Source organism: Agelaius tricolor, unplaced genomic scaffold, assembly GCF_023055355.1.
Source record: "Agelaius tricolor isolate 1412-34295 unplaced genomic scaffold, bAgeTri1.0.p SCAF_2, whole genome shotgun sequence".
NCBI classification, from domain to species: domain Eukaryota; kingdom Metazoa; phylum Chordata; class Aves; order Passeriformes; family Icteridae; genus Agelaius; species Agelaius tricolor.
This window is the reverse complement of record NW_027269262.1, coordinates 68,949,988-68,972,781: the sequence shown is the minus strand read 5'-3', so window position 1 is coordinate 68,972,781 and position 22,794 is coordinate 68,949,988. Positions and strand designations below refer to the sequence as shown.

The window sequence follows — 22,794 nt, the reverse complement described above, 5'->3', positions numbered from 1 at the left end:
CTGTGCCACTGCTTGTGGCTACTGGCCTCAGTCATTACAGACCAAGGTCCCTGAGCACCCCCTGGCAGTTGTTTCCACACATACCCCCTGACCCCTGAGATCTTTACTCCAGCTGAGATTTTCACTGCCTTCTTTCCAGGCCTTTTTTTTTTTTCCTCCAAAGCCATGTCTTTTTTTTTTTTTTTTTTTTTTTTTGGGAAAACCTTCTTTGAGGCCCCTAGTCTCTCATTTTCTCAAGTAGTCTATGTAGAAACACAATGCATGATCAGCCTCCTAATTGGGGGTTCTGTCTCTGTATTAATTGGAGGAGTTGGGATGTGCTGCTGTTCAGTCACAACGTTATCAAAATTTATATCCAGACTGTACAGGTTGTCAGTGGAAACTAGCAGTCTTCCTGAGGATATAAAGTTCAGTTTCAGATATTCACACTGGTATAGACACTTTCATTACCTTGCTATTGCTTAATTTTTTTTCCTGCAACAGCAATGCACCAAAGATGCCTGAAAATACAAAAAGAAACCCTGCCTGTTCTCGGGCTTTGTCCATGGGAAGTGGACTGCGTCACCATGCTAACCACAAGAAAAACATTCCAATCTTACAGTGTTCCCTGTACTCATCTCAAATTAACTTCTCCAGGAGGGATAACATTTTAGGCGCATTTGTTGAGGAGGAAAATTGAAGCAGGGAGATGATAAAGACTTACTGAGAGCTAGCACAATAGCTTGGTGGCAGGACCAGGAAAAGAGGAAGAGATCTGACCTCACTCTGGTCTCTTGGAGTACTTAATTGTTGTAGGGGCCTCCAGTCGGTAATGAGTCTAAGACAGTGGAAAGCACAATTTCTCACGGGGGCGGGGGTTGTGGTGAAGATGTTCATTTCTCTCCTTTTGTTTGAGAGCTGTCTTTGAAGGCATTGTTCTTCCACAGCTGCAGTAGCCTACATTCATTGTGATAATTGTGGGACAATACATAGAATGGATGATTGATACATGAGATAAAGTTGTGTAAGAATATTACTAGACGATCATATGGAGATAATAAATTACACAAAGACAGCTCAAAGAAATAAGCTAAGGACAATTTTAGTGGGGTACAATGTGGGAGATGGCACAGCAGATCCAAATAGGGATAAAAATGAGTAAGAGAAACAGCAACTAAAACATTTGCTGGACAAGTCATATAACAGGACATGAGTTAAAGTACTAAAGATAGGTGAGTAGCTCATGGGCAGAAAAGGAAACAAATTCTCTGTGCTCATGAAGATCTCTGTACTGCCTATGCACCCTGTCATCTTTTTTTCCATATAAGAAGGAACTGGAAGTGCACTTCTTTGTTTTGGTAGGAAATCCAGGTTTATTTACGGGGTCTGGATTTTTAGTAGGTTGAGTCTGAGAGTTACCACAAAGCTTGCAGACCAGTCTGGACATATTCGAAGAGTCAGTAAGGTGCCATAGTAAAGAGATTGCTGCCTTACAAAATGTGAGGTGAGCTCAATGCTTTCGAAGCAGAACACATATCGGTGTTCCTATCTGACAGGTGTAAGATGTAGAAAGCAAAGAGCAGACAAAGTTTGGTTTGGATTTTATTTTATTTTTAAATTCTTTTTTGAGGCACCCTTTGTAAATTTATTGCCAGTTCCACATTAAGATGTCTGAGAGACAGGCTTTCTTACGTTTTTCGGCTCTTCTAAATTCTCACTATTTATCAATCATACTGTATGGCCTTGACAGTTTGAAGTCTCAGTGAATATAGTTTTAAGAACACCTTGAAAATTTTTATAATGAAAGAGTAGATTAAAAAGGGAAGATGCAATTTTTACTACTAAAGGAGTATCTGAAATAAATATACTCACTTATTACTAACATTCCTCTACTGAGTCCACCACTTAAGTTTTTTAGTAGATATGTAATAAACATGGTTGCTTCAGGAAAATTCAGTGGAAGGAGAAATGGTTTAGGCACTTCTGCCAACTGATCACCCTGTGGCTATGGGCTTCTCTTCCATCTGAGAACAATAGCTACTCCATAATGCTGTGACTGCCTCCTCGGTGAGCTTGCTCAGAATCCCCGCTCTGAATGCAGAGGAAGGTGAAGGGGAAGCTGACTTTCCTTTCTCACTGTTGAACTTCTAATACAAATGTTGATCTCTACAATATGTATTACTGCTTTCAGTCAACAGACTATGATGTCTTAGGTCTCAATAATTACGCCCCCCTTGCCTAACATGACTGGTATTTCTAAATGTCTGGTATATTCCATAGATGGGTTGTCTGTGGCATAATATAATCTTAAGGACTTTGATCCAAACTTGTTGAAGGCAGTGGGATGTGTCTGTTGACTTCAGTGGTTTTTAAGGGGTGTGAAACAGATAGAGGATTTGGACTAGAGCATAAGTTTAACAGCTAATACTGCCTGCAGCAGCACAGCATTTTCCTCACTATGTTAAATCACCTTTAAGACCTTTAAAGAGGTCAAATTTTTCTTCCCCTCTCAAAATACTGAAAACATTTTAGTAACCTATGCTAATCTTTTGCAATACTCTTATTTGAATATCATGAGCATCATGAGCTGCATGATGAGCACAGAATGTTGTGAAACTTACATGTTTTAAATTTTGAAGCAAGGTTCATTCATGACATCATGTGTCAAGTTTCATCCCCCAGGGAAGGTGCGTGTGTGGTTTTTGTTTTGCTTCTTTTGGTTGGTTATTTTTTTCAAACTGAGTTATTAGGCCCTGAAAAATGGAAGTGCTGATATAATCTGAAACATATTTCCTGAAGGGCCCCATTAGAGCAATAGTCTAAAAGTCTAATAAGTCCCATTGTGAGAGTCATTTGTCATTTTATCCCTACAGGCAAATTTTTAAAGGTTAGTGAGGGCTATTTGTCAAAGTTAAATGCTGCTTTAAATTTTGTTCCCAAAAACCAGGCGTTTTGTGAATATTCCTCGTTGTCCTCTTCAGATTATCTTGGTAAAAAAAAAAAGGTTGGTATAGGATGGATGGGGAACAAAGTGTCTGAAGCGAATTGCTTATACACTTAATTCTGAAGAACAAATTTGCTGTATAAAAAGTTTCAACTGAGCCTGCACAGTTTTGGTCTGTGCCAATAGCCAATAAGTGGAAAAATGCAGGTATTTTTAATAGGATTAGTTTAAAAGGAGAAACTACTTCAATAGTGGCTAAAAGTATAGGAATCTTGCTGTTTGTTCTTCTCTAGATGGGAATGCTACCTTGAAATTCCAAAATGTTGTCAGGATAGTTTCAAGTGTTTATACTTGTTGATGGAAATCAAGCTTCCAGTCTAGTGAAATCCTTCTACTTAACTCTGATAGAATTTAACAAAATTTTGACATACAAAGTATTTACAATAGTAGGAAAAAGGATACAAGAACGCTGCCTTTAAAGTGGCAAAATGATTCATGATCATTGCTTTTTAACATGTTCTTTAAAGCATAGTGGTATGAAAATGCTTACAAATGAAAATTGTATTCCACTTAACTATGGCATTGGCATTTTACAGGGAGTTGGGTAAGTACCTTTCTCCTTTTAATTAAAGAAGTCTAGTGGGGATTTTGTATTTTTCATCAAGTTACTAGTTATTTTGTCTGACAGTGCAAAACTGGAGAGTTGAGATAGATGACTTTATAGTAAACATGTTGTAGGCTTATAGGATCTGATTTAAAGTAGCCCATAGAGAAGTGATAGTCCTTCTGTGTACCTTGATAATCAGACACCCCAACAGATAAAACAAATAGCAAAACAAAAAAGGGAGTACTTATTTTTCCTGATTTTTTAATCAGCAAACTCTTCCCTAAAGATGGATCAAATCCTCTTATTTAATTTATTCAGCATAAATGAATTAAATTGAGACCTGATTAGCCCGCAGTTGGGAGAATCTCTCTGCAATGACTTGGAACACTTGCTAGGGATTAACCCCAAATCCCAATTCTTCTTCACTGCCTGTTCTAGTAGCATCATTTGTTCATGACTTTAGAGTCCTTCTTTCAGAGGTTACTGAAATACTTACATGCCTTTAACCTTTCACAATTTTAAATGCTTATGATTAACTTCATCAGCAAGAATTTTCTGAGAATCAGTCTGTGATTCAGTATTTATGAAGCTGAGTGCATGAATTGCACTGAAGTATTATTTAACTCTCAGTAGTAGAAGAATTGCTGTGATTGTAAAGTAGTAATTCCATTAGCTTGCTGTCGAGATATGGATGCATCTTTTCTGCTAAAGACAAAAGCCCTTGTGAAAGTACTTGCTCATTATCCTGAAATAATAGGATAACACTATGCAGTTCAGTATGAAAAGTTTTATTCTTACATCAACAATATGTTAATGATAAGCATAACATTTGCCTATTGACAGACTGATTTCATCAGAACAATCAATCATTACGTATCTAATGTTTTTAGAAATTTTACAAAGAAGTTGCATTTTTAAGGCCAGATCATAGCCAAAAGGTGGCAGTATTCTATTCAATATTCATTTACAAAACAGTACAAAAATGCATGTATTTATTGACACTTTGCTTCTAATATCAGATCAAACTGGATAATTGTATCCTAAAAATAGTGTCTATTTATGAAAAGGACTTATTTAGACTGAATGTACAAATTAAATTTGTTGCTTATGCCTTAAAGTTTGCAAAAAAGAATCTAGTTTGTAAATTTTAATTATTAGGTGTTTAGTGTTTCACATGATACCTACGTTGTCACCAAAAGAGAACTCTGTGGCCTGGGGGTTTTTATGAAGTGCTTAAGAACATTAGAACTTTTTCTGTAAATGTTGGCAGAGTTAACTCATTTTACCTTCAAAAAGAAAGAAATTAATCTCCACATGCTTTTAATATGAGCCAAAACTGCTGCATTAAAACCAATTTGTTTTATACACCCTAGAGATTGGTAATATTTTTCATTAAGTAAGTATGGGCTTTTTTGTGCTGAGACAACAATAACTTGAAGAATTGCTGAAATATTGCTTTTCCTGCCTGCCAAGTTGTTTAGCTGTACATCAGTGGTTTGTGTCAGGATAGATTGAGATTGAAGTTTGACTATTAGTAGGAGAGAATGCTTGCAAGTGCAATTATGTTCAAGCAAATATTTCCATGTAAATTTCGATCCATAGTTACATCAGATGTTATTATGGATTTACTGTAGTTATAGAGTAAGTTTAAGTCAAATAAAGTAAATATATATTCTATTTCAATGTATGAAATACTTCTAAAAATCACTTCTTGTCACAGTTCTTTTAGAAATATTTAAGAATGAAGGATCTATTCTCCAAATATTGGCTGTTCCAGTTTCCTGTTAATATTTTTCATTGTTTTTTTTCAGTGTTGAAAAGTTTTGATAAATGTTATATGTGAAATGGAAGAAAACATGATTCAGTGGGCAGGACATGGGAAATCCAAATGAAATGGTACTGCTTTTTAATATGCTTTGGTATTCACCTCCAGTGGAGAATAATTCACACCTATCAATCTTTTTTAATGTCAAGCAAAACATGGTACAGTTCCCAAGGGAACTGGAATTAATAAGTCTTTTGATACATCACTGACTTCTCTGTTTTGGCACTTAATTTTCTCCAATAGCCCACCCACTGAATCTCTGAGGGCAGTTTCTTTTTCCAGAAAAAAAGGATGTGGCACATTTTTATTCAAGAATCATTTTAGTGTTCTCACATGGACAGGAAGGTGATGTGAAATTTCATTCTTTATATAATCAAATAAGGCAGAGCATTGTATCAGTAGCACAAACTCTGGAAACATCATGAAGGTAAGAATGAAGGTGTTGGACAGACATAGTTGAATACCACAGATACAACTAAGAAACTGCTCAGAAGACCAAAATGGATGATGTTATTTTTTTACCAACAAATCATCAGTTTTAAACATAAAGTCCTAAGGAAGAGCAAGTGTGCAAATGCTGACTTTGCTAATAATCTATTTCCTGCTGGGTTCCAGTGTTTGTGATCCATCTGCTTCTAGAGTTTATTCCCAAAGAATATTTTAGAAAAGCTTACTTATATAGAATGGCCTAGAAATTTCTTGAAATTATTTTGGGAACAAATCCAGATAGTGAAAACTGTGGGATATATTCTTGTATATGGATATTGAAAAGAACCATTGCTTATGGCAGTGTGCTCCCAAGATACTGAATATATATCCCTAGAGGAGTAGAGGGATATCTTGTCAGTGATGTGTCACAGTTTAAGCAAATTTGGTCAGGAATCACAGCACAACTACAGTAATAATATTTTTTTTACCTTACCCTTCAAATGATATGAGCACATCTCCATCTAAAAGCAAGAGCATATGCTTTCAGTAAAGTGTAATTGTCCTAGCAGTCCTTATGTAGGAGAATATGCCTTATGCATGTGTAGTTACATAGGAGAGCAAATGATGCTCACTGTTTTCTTTTTGTAATTACATTGGGAGGGATTTATGCATTAAGGTATTAAGGGTAAACTTCCTTGTGATAGTATGTAAATAGAGCTCTAGGTTTATGTTTTGTCTCCTAAGAGAAGGATGAGCTCCCTGAACAAAACAGAACAAGTAGTGGAAGGATTTGGAAGGTTTTTGTGTTCATGCACAGGATGAGGTTTTGCATCTGCTGAATGCAGGTGTGCTCTATACCATATATTTGCTGCTGTGGATGACCAGTGCCTGTGCACTTGCTTCCAGGGGCTGCTTGTTCTGTACTCTAGAGAAACCATGGTTTCCTGTTGAACCTCTGCCTTTGTCAAAACCCTGTTTTGTCCTGATGCCAAATGCAGCAGTAGGTGGAATGGGAGACACTGCACATGGATGGCCATTGCTGAAGTGCATGTGTTGCATCATGTATTGCTCATCAGGTAAGGGTTATCCCTAAGGCTTGCTGGCATTTGACTAAAAATATAACTGGCTTGAAAATTTTTGTCCTCTGTGTTCCTCCAAGAAAAACTTGTGATGTGCAATAAATTAGCAGTTATTACCAAACTGTGTTGGTGTTTCTGTACTAGACCTTTTAGGAGATAGATTCCCAGCAATGTTTCCAAGCTTCAGTTCTGATCAAACAGACTTGTTTAACTTCAATAGATTTAATTGGTGAGCAAAACTTGCCAAAATCTAGTTTATTACAGTTGTATGCCTCTACTCAAGATCGCTTTTGGGGAATGAAGGCAGGGCAGGACATAGGTTCTAGGAAATTTTGTGCCTCTTAGGAGATTTGATATTATTTAACTTGGGCAATAAAATGCAAATCAGTCTGCAAGGGAAATATAATTCATATGAAACAGTGCCCAGCTCTCTTGGAAGTTATAGGGAGATTTCTCAGGGACTGAAATGGAGTTTGATATGCTGCACCTCCTCTGAAGATACTATTAACAGTGCCATTGCTAGAGAACATACAGACTGTGGCACTGATCCTGTGCTGTGTGCTTTGAAGTTGCTGTGAAATAGTAAAAACTCCAGTTTTTTCCTAACATTTTTCTCAGGTCACACATTTTGGAGAAATACATTTGGTGAATGTCATCATGCACTCAATATATGTTTTTCTCTAGAGGATTTGGGGCTTTGTTTTGAGGGCTGTTTTTAATTATGCTGTGTGCTTAATTACAGTATTTTAAATTTCCATTTTTCTACCTAAAATTCAGAATGTTTTCAGGACATTTTTATATTTTCGGAGAAATTCCCAGTTTTCCAATTTCAGTTGTGTTGTACATGGGATAAGTGTCTTGTTTAATTCATCACATTTTTCCTCCAGGTATGTATAGGAGAGACTTGAAAGAGAATTATTTCTTGCTGGAGCTTTAAACTGAGAGCCCATTTTGGAACCTTTTGAGGTGGGCTTCGCTGGCTTTAGAGAACTTAAAATAGTCGAAATAGTAAGATACTAAGATAGAATTTTTAAAACTTAGAGCTACTTCTTTTGCCTCCTTGAGCATGATCTGATAAAACTTTAGTGAAAATGCCCAGATGGACAGTTTTTCTTGCATGCATCAGCCTTTATGTCATATGTGGTAACGTCTAAGATCACCTGTGAGTCAGTTTTTAAGCTGGCTCACTAAAGAAGCAAGGCCTCTGCTGTCATGCCACAGGGACCCCTGTTCATCCCTTTGTAACCTGCAGGTCAAATCAGTTTAAAAGTGGGGTATAGATACCAGAAGGGAAAATCTTCTGCAGTAATTCCAGGGACTGAAGACAACCCCTGAACTTATTTGTTCATGTGCCAGAGAATGAGAGACTTGATTTTCAGCAGGATTTCCTGGCAGCCAGGTAGAGCTATGCTTACATCAGATCATCAGGCATGTAACTAGTGGCAAAAATGTAGAGCAATACAAGAGTCTCTAACCCAACAGAAAAAAAGACAAGTAGATAGGGAGGACTTGAAGATATGATTTCAAAATGTGCATGTGTTAAGGGGCAGCAGGGACTGTTGATGTTCAACCCGGAGTCACAAAGACAAAATCAGCTTTTCCTATTCAAGAAATATTTGGCTGCAGCTAATCAAGTGCAACAAACCTTAAACACTTATTATTAATTGCTATCTTGTTGTGGTTCTGTTTCTGGAGTCCCATACTGTTGTTATCAGATTTCTAAAGTCCATACCTCCTCAGTGTGTTCTTATGGTTGCAGATCTTCACAGCACAGACTCCTTCTTCTACATGTTATTCTCTCTCAGTTCAGGGCTCCTTCAAGGCTCTCCCTGACTGGCTAACCTGCCCCCTTTTATCCCAGTCATCTTCATTGGTCACAGCTGCAGCCCATCAAGGACAGCCAGGACCTCCCGGGGCAAAGCCTATACACAGATATTCAAGTACAATACACTTCCTCTACTATATTTCCCCCTTTTCTTTTACTTACAGAATGAAGTTTTACATACAATACTTCAAGTACAATACATGCATTTCCCCCTGACTCAAAGGCCATGTACCACACGCATAGCTCCTTGCTCAAAGGCCATACTCTTTCACAGGTCCTTGACCCAAAGGCTATGTTCTTTCACAGCTCTTGGCTGTCTCATCTTCTACCAACTATCACCACAGCTCTTGGCTGTCTTCTACCAACTATTCGCAGCTCTTGGCTGTCTCATCTTCTACCAACTATCATGTCAGGATCACCCATTGTTGTGGTTCTGTTTCTGGAGTCCCATACTATTGTTATCAGATTTCTAAAGTCCATACCTCCTCAGTGTGTTCTTATGGCTGCTGATCTTCACAGCACAGACTCCTTCTTCTGCATGCTATTCTCTCTCAGTTCAGGACTCCTTCAAGGCTCTCCCTGACTGGCTACCCCGCCCCCTTTTATCCCAGTTATCTTCATTGGTCACAGCTGCAGCCCAATTAAGGACATCATAGCTGCAGCCCATCGAGGACAATCAGGACCTCCCGGGGCAAAGCCTCTACTCAGATATTCAAGTACATTTCCTCTACTATACTATCTAATGTATCTACAATTGAAAATGTGCCCCTCTACTCAGCCCTAGTGAGCTGAGCATCTGGAGTATTGTGTCCAGTTCTGGGCTCCTCATTACAGGTGAGTCATGGAGGTCCTGGAGCTGGTCCAGCTGAGGGCTACAAAGATGATTAAGAATCTGGAGCTCTTACGAGGAGAGGCTTAAGTACAGGGGCTTGTTCAGCCTTGAGAAGAGATGATTGAGAGGGGACATCATAAATGTCTACAAGTATCTGAAGGGAGGATGTCCAAGGATAGATCCAGGCTCTTCTCAGTGGAGCCAAGCAATAGGACAAGAGGCAATGGGCAGAAACTGATGCACAGGAAGTTCCACCTGAACTTGAGGAAGAGCTTCTTTACTGTGCAGGTGACCACACACTGAAAGAGATTTGCCCTCTCTCCAACAGAGATTGTGGAGTCTCCCTCAAGAACCGTCTGGACATAATCCTGTGCCATGTGCTCTTAGATGACCCTGCTTGAGCTGGGAGGTTGTACCAGATGACCCACGGGGTTCCCTTCCAGCCTCACCCATTCTATGAATATATAGCCACACAAGGTAAAGGAATTTAACATCCAAGAACCTAGCACTCTTAGAAAATTCCTGTCAGTTTTGTGGACTTCTGTGCTGAGTCTCAGTCATCCTAAATTTATCTGAAATTATTAAAAATCTAAATAGTAGAACTTTAAAATGTTGAAAATCCTCAGGGAAAAATACAGCCTCTAAAAAGACAAGGCACATCCATATGGTTGATGAAGCTTAAAATACTTTACTTGATCTTTCTGGCAACCAGCCTATAATCAGTCTGCAACAAGACCTTTCTATGTATCAGACTTTAGGAACTGCTGAACTCATGAGAAATATGAAAGTAGAAGTGAACTTGTTCATACTTCTTTTCCCATAGTGGTGAAGTAATGATCTAATACATGACTGAGAGGAAAGGTATGGGCAGTGCTGCTTGAAATCATGACCCCAAGGGCCTTGCTCTTTTGGGTTTAGGTCAAAGCTATAGCAAAGGTGGTGTTTTCTATTCCCTTAAAAGGATGTCTGTGTTGCTAACACAGGCCCTTGGAGGCATGATTAGTTACTCAGAAGAAAATGCTTGTCCTCCGATTGGCAAAATGTGTGTAGAAATCACAGCTGTTACTACAAATAAAATGAACATGTACTCAATAGCTGTAAACTCTGAGCTTGGACAAAAACTGTCTGGCTCTAGCTATTGCTGTTCTGGAAATCAAAATTTTTTTCATCTATATGTTGCTTTGTCCTGCCTAAGGATAAAAGGGTATAGATTTTGAAACGTTGGACTGCTTATATAGGTACAATATTTAATGATATTCCTTAATGAAAATGTTTGAGCTGATTGACTTAAATGTTGACATAAATGGAAGCAATATCTGATTTTCATAGAAAAGCCAGTAGACTGGCTACCTGCTTGAGAACAGAAACTCACATGAAACTGCCCAAAGCAGAACACTTTGTAGATAGTGGGGTTCCAGAGTGTACAATACATGTTCATTGACAGACTATAAAACACCAGTAGGATGTCTTACAAGGTGTCTTCATATTTGCATGAGTGTTATTAGCTATTCTCTCCCTTCATAAATCAGTATACTTCTAAAGATTAGGAACAGAACTGTTTAGGCAGTTTCATGCAGGCTTGAAAATAAGGGATGATTCAACAAGCTGCCTTATAAACAACAAGTCTTCTCAGTTCACTAAAAATTCACTTTTCCAGGTTTTAATCATCAAAGTAACTTGGAATACAATTCAGTGTATTGTATTTTGATTTCACTGCTGATAGCTCATATGTCATCCTATTTATATTAGTTGTGCTGAAATTAAAAGAGAGTTGCAGGATCTGGATCAAGATATTATCTGCCTCATTCATTGTAATGGAACTACTCACTGAATGAGTGTGAACAAGACAGATTAATGCACATTTAAATCCATGGGCTCAAGTGTAACAGTTTTCATTGACAAAGAAAATTATACAAAGGAAAGTCCTGTTCCTGCAGATCTTTGTTGCAAACAAGGAATAGCTAACTTCAGGATAGGGTAATTAAGGATTAAAATGATCCCAATATATTTCAAGTCATATATAAAAAAGAAATTGTCTTCTAAATTGAGACAAGGGAGTGCAAAATGAAATTACTACAGGAAATACCTTTTTGCTCTGATCATGCTAGAGATCTAATTCTGTGGCCATCCTTTTTTCATCATTTGATTGATTGATCAACTTTTCCTTTCGTGTTCCTTAGATTTGATTTTGCCTCTGAAACCAAACATAATAAACAGAAATGCAGTATGACAAATACAGATCAATTATAACAATCCAGAATATTGATTTAGAAATTCACAGTTCTCCTTGTAGAACAACAGAAATATTTTGTATAGGAAGCACTTGCCAGTATTGCAGAAAGCCTCTCAGAGCTCAGAGGTAATGCAGTAGATCTAGATTGTAGGAGCACCAGGGAGGTGAGAATCTTGTCTTCCAGAGAATTCCAGCTGTTTAGCACAAGGCTTAGAGCAGATATCTTACAGAACTATCCTGAAGCATAGTAGTAGAAAAAAGCATCTTGCAGATTTATTTTTCCTCTAATTTTAGAAACCTTTGTCTTTGGCACACATTTTCAGAGGTACCATATTTCTTCTTTTTAGGTCAGTATATATCCTGGGATAGGCTAATCTTTACCAAAGCCAAATCCAAACCTACCCTCTCCTCAGAGATTGTAGGAATGGGACTTTGAACTTAGTGCAAATTGCAAAATGTCTCTTGTGTGCTTCAAGTACAATGTAGGTACTTCCACACTTACCTGTGGAAGTATGGAAGAGCAGTGGGATCAGGTTTCATCCATTCCTTCTGAGTTTCAAGTGTTCTAATCACTCTCGGTGATTAATAAGGTTGTTGGCACAATCATCATGGTGGGCTTCAGCAACAAAAGAGCACCAAATGACTGAATTTCAATGAAACCTCAGGACCTAAGCTTGGGAAGTAGTGGCCATCTCTAAACCCCTGTTTAATGTGTCACAGCATTCTGAGTTTGACACCATTAGTGTAACTTCTCTCAAAAAGAGAGAGGTTTTTAGACATGAGATTTCTGATAATACCATTGAGCAAGGAGGAGAAAAATTTCACTGCAGGTGTATTCATGTTAAACCAACTTTCACTGTAACTTTCGGAATTTTTTCAGTAGGACAAAAAGTCAAGTGACTGATTAGCTTCCCCCATTGACTAATCTGTCAAATCTTCCTGCATGCCAATCAGAATTTTACCTTTAAAGTGGAGGAAGTAGTTCTTAGGAGCTTAGTTTTAGAATTATTCATGTCACAGAATGGTAACCAAATAATTAGTGGGTTGAGTAATTTCATACGCTGATGTGCAGAGAATGCATGTAAGAATTGTTTGAATCATAACTGGGTTACTAAAGATGTGGAATATGTGGCTGAAATGGCAGCTTTTAATACTGTTTGCAAGTAAAAGAATTTAATTGTCCCCATTGTTTTAATCTATATTTCATTTTACATTGTATTGTTCAAAGGAGGCATCAATAATCCAGTTTTTCTGCTATCATCTGTGTGTCTTCTGTGTCTTGATACTGCAGATCTTGATTATTGAATGTTCCTCATGTCAGTGCATCCATGCAGGACTGTAATTGGAAATAGGAAAATCTGTGATGCTGCTGTGAGTTGTTCCTAAGGGAAGAGTTGCAAAACCAAGCAGTTCTCTGGGGTCTTAGACTGCAAGTCCCATAATGCAGTGTGCCATATGTGCATAGCAAAATTGCAAACTTTGGTGAATTTTCATCATCTCCATTGAAAGAAGAAATCTTTTTAGTGGTCCTGTAGGCAGTATGGATGGGAAGATCATTAGCACGTACTGTAACTATGTCCCCATATTGCCTAAACTTTACTTGAAGTGGGTAGTTAAACGTTGTTGTCAGAAGTCTGGCACAGTTCAGGAGCAGGATTCCTTCTGTCATCCATTGATCAGTTGATAGCTCTTACGAGGGGCTGCCAGGAGAGAAGGAAATCACTTGCTGTCAGTACAAAAGCATGTTGACCCTGGTGCCTGGCCCATGCAGACAGACATGGGAAAAGTGTGCCTGTACTGGGGCCTGGGGTGGAGCCCTTCTGTCACCTTCTCAGTGACAGGTTCTGTGTTTGCACACAGCTTTCTGTCAAGCTTTAAAATCAAACCAACTTTTTGGAATTCAGAGCTTGCTCTGAATTCCAAAAAGTTGGTTTGATTTTAAAGCTTGACAGAAAGATATGGCTCCAATAACTCATGAAGCCTCTTTTAAACTGCTGGTGAAACCTTGACCAGGTTCCCATCAATGGGAAGGTTTGAAAGCTGAAGGTTACAACTGACTTGACCAGGATTAGACTTTTGCCTTGTGAATCTGTGCATGGCTTATAATTAAGTTTTCGATTCTTTTTAAAGATGCTGAAAAATATGTGGTGCCCATTGACTTTCTGTAGGACCTCAATAGGATGTTAACATTTCAAAAGACAAATTTTTTATCTACTAACTTCTGATAAGAATTTAAGATCAATTTTAGACTTTTAAATTTGATCTTTTAGCTACTCCATTAATTTAAGGAAGCAATAGTGCCTGTCCTACCTGTAGCTACTACTAAGGTGAGCAGGTAGAAACCCCACAACCTTGCACTGCAATCTAGCCATTTGCTGAAAGTGCAAATGTTCTTGCTTGCTTACCAGTGAGCTGTCAGCTGGGATTTCCTTTATTCTGCTGTATCATTGCTGCTTTCTCTTTTTGCTCTTCAGGTTAATAAAAAGTTCAATATAAAAATAAAATTGTGAAAATCAGAACTGATGTATGAATATGACATTCAAGAGCTTTTTTTTGTCTTTCTTTCTAAAGAGAGGCAATATTTGCTGAATGTAAGCACTATGTATGGCTCTGTGGGTGAGCATACCAGAGCATGTTTCTGAGCCTTTTTGCAATAAACTGCATGATCATACTTTAGCTTTTTTGATCCCAGAATCTTAACACCACCTTCCAGCCAGTGACCCTATAATGAATGTTGCATTTACATTACCAAATCTCATCACCATATGTCCGTGAGTGCTGAGGGGCTCAGATCAGTTGAAGACTGCTGAAGTTAGGTCTGTGAAATAAAATACAACTCCTATTCTTAGGTGAGGTATTTCTGCAAAAATTATGTTTAACAGTATGGATGCCAAGGAGAAACTAACTTGAACTGGGTTTTTCATGAGGAAAATAGTTTGTTAAATACTGACAGAGAGACTAAGTAAGCTGCCTGAGGTTTAGTTTGTAAATATACATACAACAAACACAGGAAGATAACTGTACTAGTTAAGAGATTGTTACTAATTTCCAGGGTGCATTTTTTTCAATAAAGTTATCCATGTGCTTTGAGGAGATAGTTCAGATTGTTTTTCCTTAGAATGATTGATAAAAAGGGCATAGAAACAGACACCCAGGCTGAATTTGAGGGTGAGTCATTCAGACCCAAATACCAAGTAAATCCAATTATTTTCATTATACTTTCTGAAATGATGGTTTAGTATATAGCTCAGCTGGGACAGATTTTTGGACTAGCATACATAGTGTCATTTTTAATGCCTTATGGGTTTCCTTTCTGATTTAGTGATATATTTTTTTATATCGTAAGAAGACTTAGTGAAGATTTAAATTTAAAGACAGTTTCATACCTTTATACCTATATAAACATGTATGTTCCATAAGCATATATATTTGCTCACCTGATGAAAGGCATGACAAAGAACCATTTTTGTATATAGTTTATCAATTCTACTGAAAATACTTAATTATTCATTGTAAAAAAGCTTTTTCTACAGGATAATTTGTTATTTATTCACAAAATTTTTGACAAATGAAGTTTGAAAGGTTTCAGACGATGACATTTCTACCATCATCTTTGGAAGACTCTTGATGATCAAAGAGGAACATCATTATGAACTTTTTCCTTGATTCACAGCCTACTTCCAACATGCCCCTTTTATTTCAAATTCTGTAAGGAAAGAAATTACTTGATTCTACTGCTCTTTTGTTCCTCTATCCTTTCATGTGCTTGTCTAACAATCCTCTAATAATTTCTGAACTGGCAGCCAATTTTAACCAAATTTGACTGAGGATTAAAGGTCCCAAAACTATTAAGGTCTTATACACTTCATGAAAATTGATACTAAAGGAGAGAGACTCAAGTCAGTGCCCCACTGAGCAAAGCTCACTCACAGCTTGCCACTGGGAATCTGCTTAACTGATTGCAAGTTCATGCTGGTAAAGTTAAACAAATGTACATATACTGGCTACTTCAAGCCTTAATTTTGTAGTGAACAACAGTACTGGGTTTTAAAGATTTTGTACCAAAAGTTTTTCTTGTGCTTTTTGCATTTGGTCCTCCCGTGACTTTTCATCTTGGCAACTGATTTTTTGCTTCTTTAGCAGGAAGCTGCAAACGGCTTTTTAAAAGTGCACTTGAATCAATGTCTACTGAATTTCAGATGCTTTCAAAGTAGCAGCCTGTATGTTGAGCTCACAGCTCACGTGTTACTAGCAGCTCGTATTCTGTGAGTCATTACAAGGAATCCTGAGAAGTTATGGCTTGCTTCACTTCCATCTTAGATTGATCATTAGAACTTTTTTTGGATGACTGATACAATTTGCTACAGAGAGATTAATGAAACCCCTTCTGATAATGTGATAGAGTAATTAAGGTTTGTTACTAGGATAAAATGTATTGCTTTAGATATTTTCAGCATAGTTTAATTTCCTTTCTTGCCAAAAACCACTCTTATTTTCACAGCATCTTTCACTTTGAATCCATAAACGTGCATGGCAGTGTAGCTTAGAGTACTTCAGCCTTACTCAGGCTGAAGTTCCACTCATTTAGGATTAAAATTTTATTCTTAATTATAGTGGGTTCAATCTAGATTAGTCCTTAGTGGAAATACAGACATAGACATTTGATTTAATCTCTTTACTAGACCACTTATTCTGTCAAAGTTGAAATATCTAAGAGATCACACAAAAGGCACCAGTTAAACATGATGGGTGCAAGCTTCCTGAGTGCCATGAGAATGCAGTATTTCTCACCCTGTATTCACAGGCTTCCAGGCTGGTACCCTGGTACCACAGGGTATATAAATTCACCTGGCACTGGAATTACTGTCCTGCCATCTTGCTTGGCTTGCTAGACTTTGACATAGCACCTCTCCATAGGAGACCTTTATAGGAGTTCTTCTTTATAGTCTTCCAGGTCAAGGGGCTACAGAAATGGTCCACTGACAATTATCTCTCTTGCTTCCCTGGGAAGCTGTGCTACCATTTCTGGAAGTGAAGCTGCTGTCTGTTCTTTGCAGTGGTGCACTTGGTGATATTGCCACCAAACACTTTTCACTTCTCTCCACTGACATCCCAGATCCAAGAAGGCCATAGTCTATCAAGCTCTCCTCAGTTAACTTCTATCCAGGAGTTTCCTGTAAAGAAACTAAAATTGACCCAGTACATTCATGCTGTAAAATGTGTCTGCTGAAGACTGTCATGCCTGGCCCACAGACCACCTGGTGCAGGATGGAAACATCCTTGCTTTACAGGGCTACTGTCCTCAGGAACAGACTGGTCATGTTCATAGTGTAAGAGTTTTCTGAGCTTCACAAGGTGGCCTTACAAGTTGCTATTTTTTATGTATTTTTCTGATCAAAGTGTAACATGTGGCTTGTATTTCAGTCTTCTAGAGTGGAGATTTCATTATATGAATCTTAAGGTATGTGCTGCAGGGTATGGGGTATAGGCTGTGGGGTATGACAGAATGGAATGTGTGTTTATTTGCAATGGTGTTGGAGGACTACACTGAGCAGGACCCACAGAGTGTAGGCTGGTCTGTGCTGTCTTTTGGGAAGAGTTGCTAGTGAGCTACCCACAAAGCTGCCCTCCTGCTTTGATGTGAACAGAGCTAGCTAATTTCCTTCAAAGGAAAACTGGAGAGTAAGGTAGACAGGTGACCTCTATCTGGGAGATTGTCAAGGAGCTAAGCACAATGTGGATGTGTCCACTGAGGTGCTGGTGGGATGCAGTTCATCTGCTAAAAGATATGATGTCATACTGGGGTATTGCAGGATACAAACCAGAATACCCAGCTCCTACAGGAGTTTCCTGGAGTTGTTAGTGCTTCCAATGTAAATCACCAGGTTTCACCAGGTCTGGAAAGTATAACTTTTGCTGTTTTCATGGCCTTGATCATGAGCCTACCCACAAGGAAAATAAGGCTTAGGACAGCACAAGAAACTTAAAGAACATTTTCCTTAGCTTGATATAACTTTTTAGTAATGTTACTTTACTTTATAATCATCACTTCGGGTCATTTCACACTTCTTCCAATTTTGCAATTTGTAATATTGTACTGAATGGCCTTCACTATTTATTTAAACCAAAACTCAGTTCATGTTTCTCACCATTGTTGAATTAAACTATTGTTTTGGTGGTAAAAATAGGATTCATTTGGTATTTGGATGCTTCTGGATACTAAAATGTTTTTGGTTGTCTCCAAGCGCATGACTAAGCTTCATACCAGGCTCTGAGTCATAAAGGACTATAAGTAATGTCTGAATTCATATGCACTTCCTTGGAAGCATTTCCAAAACTTTTTCTTGAAGCTATCTCAGCTATAGGTGTATTAATCTGTCCTTGCTGTGGAAGTAGTGAGAACTGGGTGCTTTTTCTAGGGCTTATTCTTTTACTTTGAGAATACAGAAGGCATAGTTTGTGAGCTTAAGTTATCTTTCCTCTCCTTCACAGTGCATGCCAATGTTGATATTTCAGGGCAAATAAGGATTGCACTTAAAAATGACACTCCCAATTGTCCCTACTGACTGTTTCTTGCTTCTCGTTGTGGGATGGTTTTGGCACACATATGCTAGATGCTTTTGGGTGAAACTAAATTGGAGTATAGACTCTCAGAGCTCATCTAATGGACTCCAGCCACAGTAGGGCATTTAGTCTATGGGACCAATCTAGAGTTAGTCTAGAAGTCTCTAAAACAACCCCCAAGGAAAAAGCAAGAAAAAAATCCTTTAAAAGTGAGTACTGTGGGTTTCAAGTATTTCACCTGAGTGTTCTGCTCTACCAATGCTGTCCTCTTGGTCTTCTGTGGATGTGGAAACCATGATACACAATGCAGATGTTATGTGCTTTTAAAGAAGAGAATGTCTTAGAGTTATGGGAAGAGCTTCCTGATTCTTACAGAACAAGACTGTTTGGGCACTATACTACCTGGTGTTTAGTAGCTGGTTAACCACTACAGCACTGAACCTTGTCTAGACACATAGTTGCATGTTGCCCTTCATAACCAATTAAAGTCCTCCTAATTTAAAACCTCTTTGTGTAGGGGGAGGATGGGAAAAGCAGAGCAGTTTTCAGATGTATATTAGGTATTTTTTACATTGATTTTACCTTTTTTTCAGAGGAGTTATTCTAGAGTTGCACTGTTTTAACAATGGAAAAATTAAGGGCTATGACTTGCCGTCCCTATTTTATTTATGTGCCCAAAAATACCTTGGTGGTTATTCAAATAAATGCATTCAAATAAATCCATTCCATTTACCTGACTGATGGCTTAATCATGCAAATAAATGTGAGGATGATATTTATTTGACTGTCTGTCGTGGTGTTTCTTTGACTGTACAGTAAAGCATACTTTCTTTTTCCCCAAAGAAAAAGTTAAATTAAATGTGTAAAAACCCACCCCATGTTGTAATACAACAGTTCAGATTTTAAACACACATAAGTCAGGACATTCAGAGTTATGACTCCCTAGAGCTTGTAGCTCAGCCATGTTGTACATGTGGTGTAGATTAAAACAGTGATTTCCTCTCCTTTCTGTACTGCTTTCTCTTCTGAGCCTTTTTTTCTTTTAGCTTTTTTTATGGTGTCTGTACTGGAGCTCCTCCATGGGATTGGTGATCCAGCAAAGGCCCTGGATGACAGGCATGAGAGCAAATCCCATGCATGCAAGATTGGTCTGCTTGCAGCAGTAAAGGAGCACAGCAAGGAAAAGAGGGAGCCCAAGGACCACTTCTGGGGAGGCAGCACTTCCCTTCATAGGGATGGTCCTGCCTCCACTTCATACTCATCACACATGCAATTCTGTGCTGTCCATTTTGCAGCACTTTCCAAATATTTTTCTCTTCTCCCAGGCAACTCACAACAAGGCAAGAGGAGAAAGCAGTGCCAGGGAAGATTCAGGTTGGACATCAGGAAGGTTTTTTTACAGAGAAGGCTGTCAAGCATTGGAACAGGCTGCACGAAGATGTGTTGGAGTCACCATCCCTGGAGGTGTTGAAGCACAACTGGTCATGGCACTGAGTGCTATGGTCTAGTTGACAAAGTGGTGACTGGTCAAAGGTTGGAATCACAGAATCACAGAATAAGCTGAGTTGGAAGGCAGCCACACGGATCATCCAATCTGACTCCCTACACAGCACCATCCCCAGGAGTCATGCCCAAGAGCATTGTCCAAACTTTCCTTGAACTTTGTCCGGCTGGTGCTGTGACCATTTCCCTGGGGATCCTGTTCCAGTGCCCAACCACCCTCTGGGTGAAGAACCTTTTTCCAATATCCAACTAAACCTCCCCTGACACAGCTTCAGGCCATTCCCTTGGGTCCTGTCTTGGATCACCACAGAGAAGAGATCAGTGTCCGCCTCTCCTCTTCCCCTCACAAGGAAGTTGTAACTGCAGTGAGATTTCCCCTCTTCTCCAGGCTGAACAGACCAAATGACCTTAGATGCTCCCCTCAGAGCTTCTCCTCAAGGTCCTTCACCACCTTTGTTGCCCTCCTTTGGACATTCTCTGATAGTTTTCTATTTGACTTCTATTGTGGCACCCAAAACTTCCCCAGCACTCGAGGGGAGGCTGCCCCAGTGCAGAGCAGAGCAGGACAATCCCCTCTCTTGCCTGGCTGGTGATGCTGTGCCTGATGCCCCCCAGGACACACTTGGCCCTCCTGGCTGCCAGGGCACTGCTGGCTCATGTTCAACTTGCCATAGACCAGGACTCCCATCTCCCTTCATGTGGCACTGCTTTTCAGTCTCATTCCTCAGTCTATACATGCACATTTGAAGGTCTTGTTCAGCCTAAATGATTCTATGAAATAATACTTTTTTTTTTTTTTCAACAAATGTGCCCTTGTCTTGAATCTCTTCCTCAATGTGCTTTATTCATGCTGGTCTGTGTTATGGGGGGTGGCAGGGAGGGGGATGTAGTAACTTAAGAACAAACCTTTAGGTCCTCATTCTGTGCAAGCTACAGATATTCTGTTGATAAGAGAACCACACAGCGTGATAACATTTCTCCAGAGCCACATGTAGTCTATCTTGACAGACAATGAAGAATGGATGCTTCTCAGCATTCATACTGGTAAAAATTGTCTGAAAAGAGAATGTGAGTTCCCGCAATACTTATTTTCTGGATCTTGCTCTTTTTCTGTGTTACTTTTTATATTCTGTATTTCTACGTAACTGAATAAAATATTATATGATCTTTTATGTGGTTACTATTTCTTTGCTGGTCTCATAAATAACTTGCAGTGTTTTCTGACTTGGCATAGTAAAACTCCCAAATTTCCTCAACAGTATAAATTTCTAGAGACCAATAGGTGTAAATTGCCCTGAAGAGAATGCTGATTTGTTTGCTCTTCTCTAGGCCAAATCCTATAATGGAAGAGTTCATCTGTCCAACTGTTTTCTTTTCTACAAGTGCATATCATTATATCAGTCTCTGGATTTTCCAAAGAAAAAATGCAAGTATTTGAGACTGTCATTCTTAGTAGTTTCTGCTTTTTCAATTCTATAAACATTAAGATAATTAAAATATTATTCTAAATCCTTTTGAAATAATAGTTTTGGTTTAGTTATTTTGTGTTAATCACTTACTGAAGTAAAAATAAACACATTTCTATTTCAACTTACACAAGCAGGATATTATTTCCAAGGTCCTCAGGGCAGGGATTGTACTTTTCCTAGTATCTGCAAATTATTTATTGGAAGAGGGGCCCTATCCTCCTTACAGCTTCAGCATTAATACTAAGTGATGATCTTCATATGGAAAATATTGAATCTGAATACACAGAATTTTGTAAATACCAGCAACCTATTGTACAATCATGACAGCACTTTTCTTTTTCAGCTGCTCGTATTTCTCTCTTTGGTTTTTCTACATCTCTTTGTTTAACTGACTGGAGGAGAACAAAGCAGAAAAACAAGGGCCTAAAGTTGATATCTGAAATGCAGTTGCTTGGAGAGATCTTTTTCTGGCTTTCTATGAGGTGGCTAAAGGATTTATGTCCTGGTATGTTGAGCGTGATGAGTATATGCACTGCTGACTTTAGGAGGAATTCTGTCTCAGGTCTAAATCTCCCCTCTGCTTCACAGACCAGTCTGCACAAAGTGCCTGCTGTGATCACCCATCTTCCCTTGGGAACGACGTTCCGGTGTTGCGGGACTGCCGTGCTTGTGGCAGAGCTGGTTTGGGCTGCCCCTTTTCAGCCAGCCACGTGCACAGGGCCAGTCATGGTTAGCTCTGGAGCTGTACACCTCCTTCTCGTGGCTCCAGGTTACTGGGTTCAGTTTTACCTCCTTCCCAAGGATGGCTCTTTCCTCAGGCACATAAGGAAAGCTCACCCAGACACAAAGTCCATAATGTGCTGCTTCTCACTGTGATCGTGTGACAGTATCAGGAATAGACTGGCTCCAAGTTAGGGATACCAGTCAAACAATAACTGTGGAGGTGAACTGTGATTCGTGTGCTGGAGCTGTCTGTACACAGGGACTTTGTGTTGGTGCTGTGCTAAGAACATTCCTGATGAACTCTGCCTGTTCCTGCAGGTTGATAGCTTCAGCCTTCGCAAAATTCTTGCTTACTTGGTACATGGAGCTGAAATCTGAGGAAGGCTGAAGAAGTCCAAGAAATAAAAGCAGATGCAAAGGAATGGGTTTGGATATGTGGTTTTAGTGAGTGCTGCCAGCTTAGCTTCTATTTTACAACAAGCTTTAACATTGGATATATGTTGTATTTTTAGAAAAAGAAAATACGTGCTAGTACAAAAGAAAGTATTCCAAGATTCAGTAGAAATTATACTACCTTTTCTTCCTCGGTCTGAAGAAAGAAATAAACTAAAGCGATTCAGGCCTGGTTTTGATAATATAAGAGAAGAAATTCAGGGCAATCACAAAATGGGAGAAAGTAACAGACATTATGAAAAAGTATTGGAAGGAGCAGCAGTCATTGCCAGCACTACACTATAATTGAGTGTACTAGGTTATTTGGTTTGTTTTTAATGAAATGCTGT

The 22,794-nt window shown here is 38.8% G+C and overlaps 1 long non-coding RNA gene across 1 annotated transcript in view; it reads left to right on the top strand.

Annotated features, from left to right (window-relative positions):
• Positions 1–20,992, top strand: part of LOC139587274 (uncharacterized) — a 28,519-nt gene extending 7,527 nt beyond the window's left edge. The window contains exon 2 of the long non-coding RNA XR_011678359.1: positions 19,643–20,992. This is a non-coding gene — a long non-coding RNA (uncharacterized lncRNA). The remainder of the gene's footprint in view (positions 1–19,642) is intronic.
• The last annotated feature ends 1,802 nt before the right edge of the window (positions 20,993–22,794 follow it).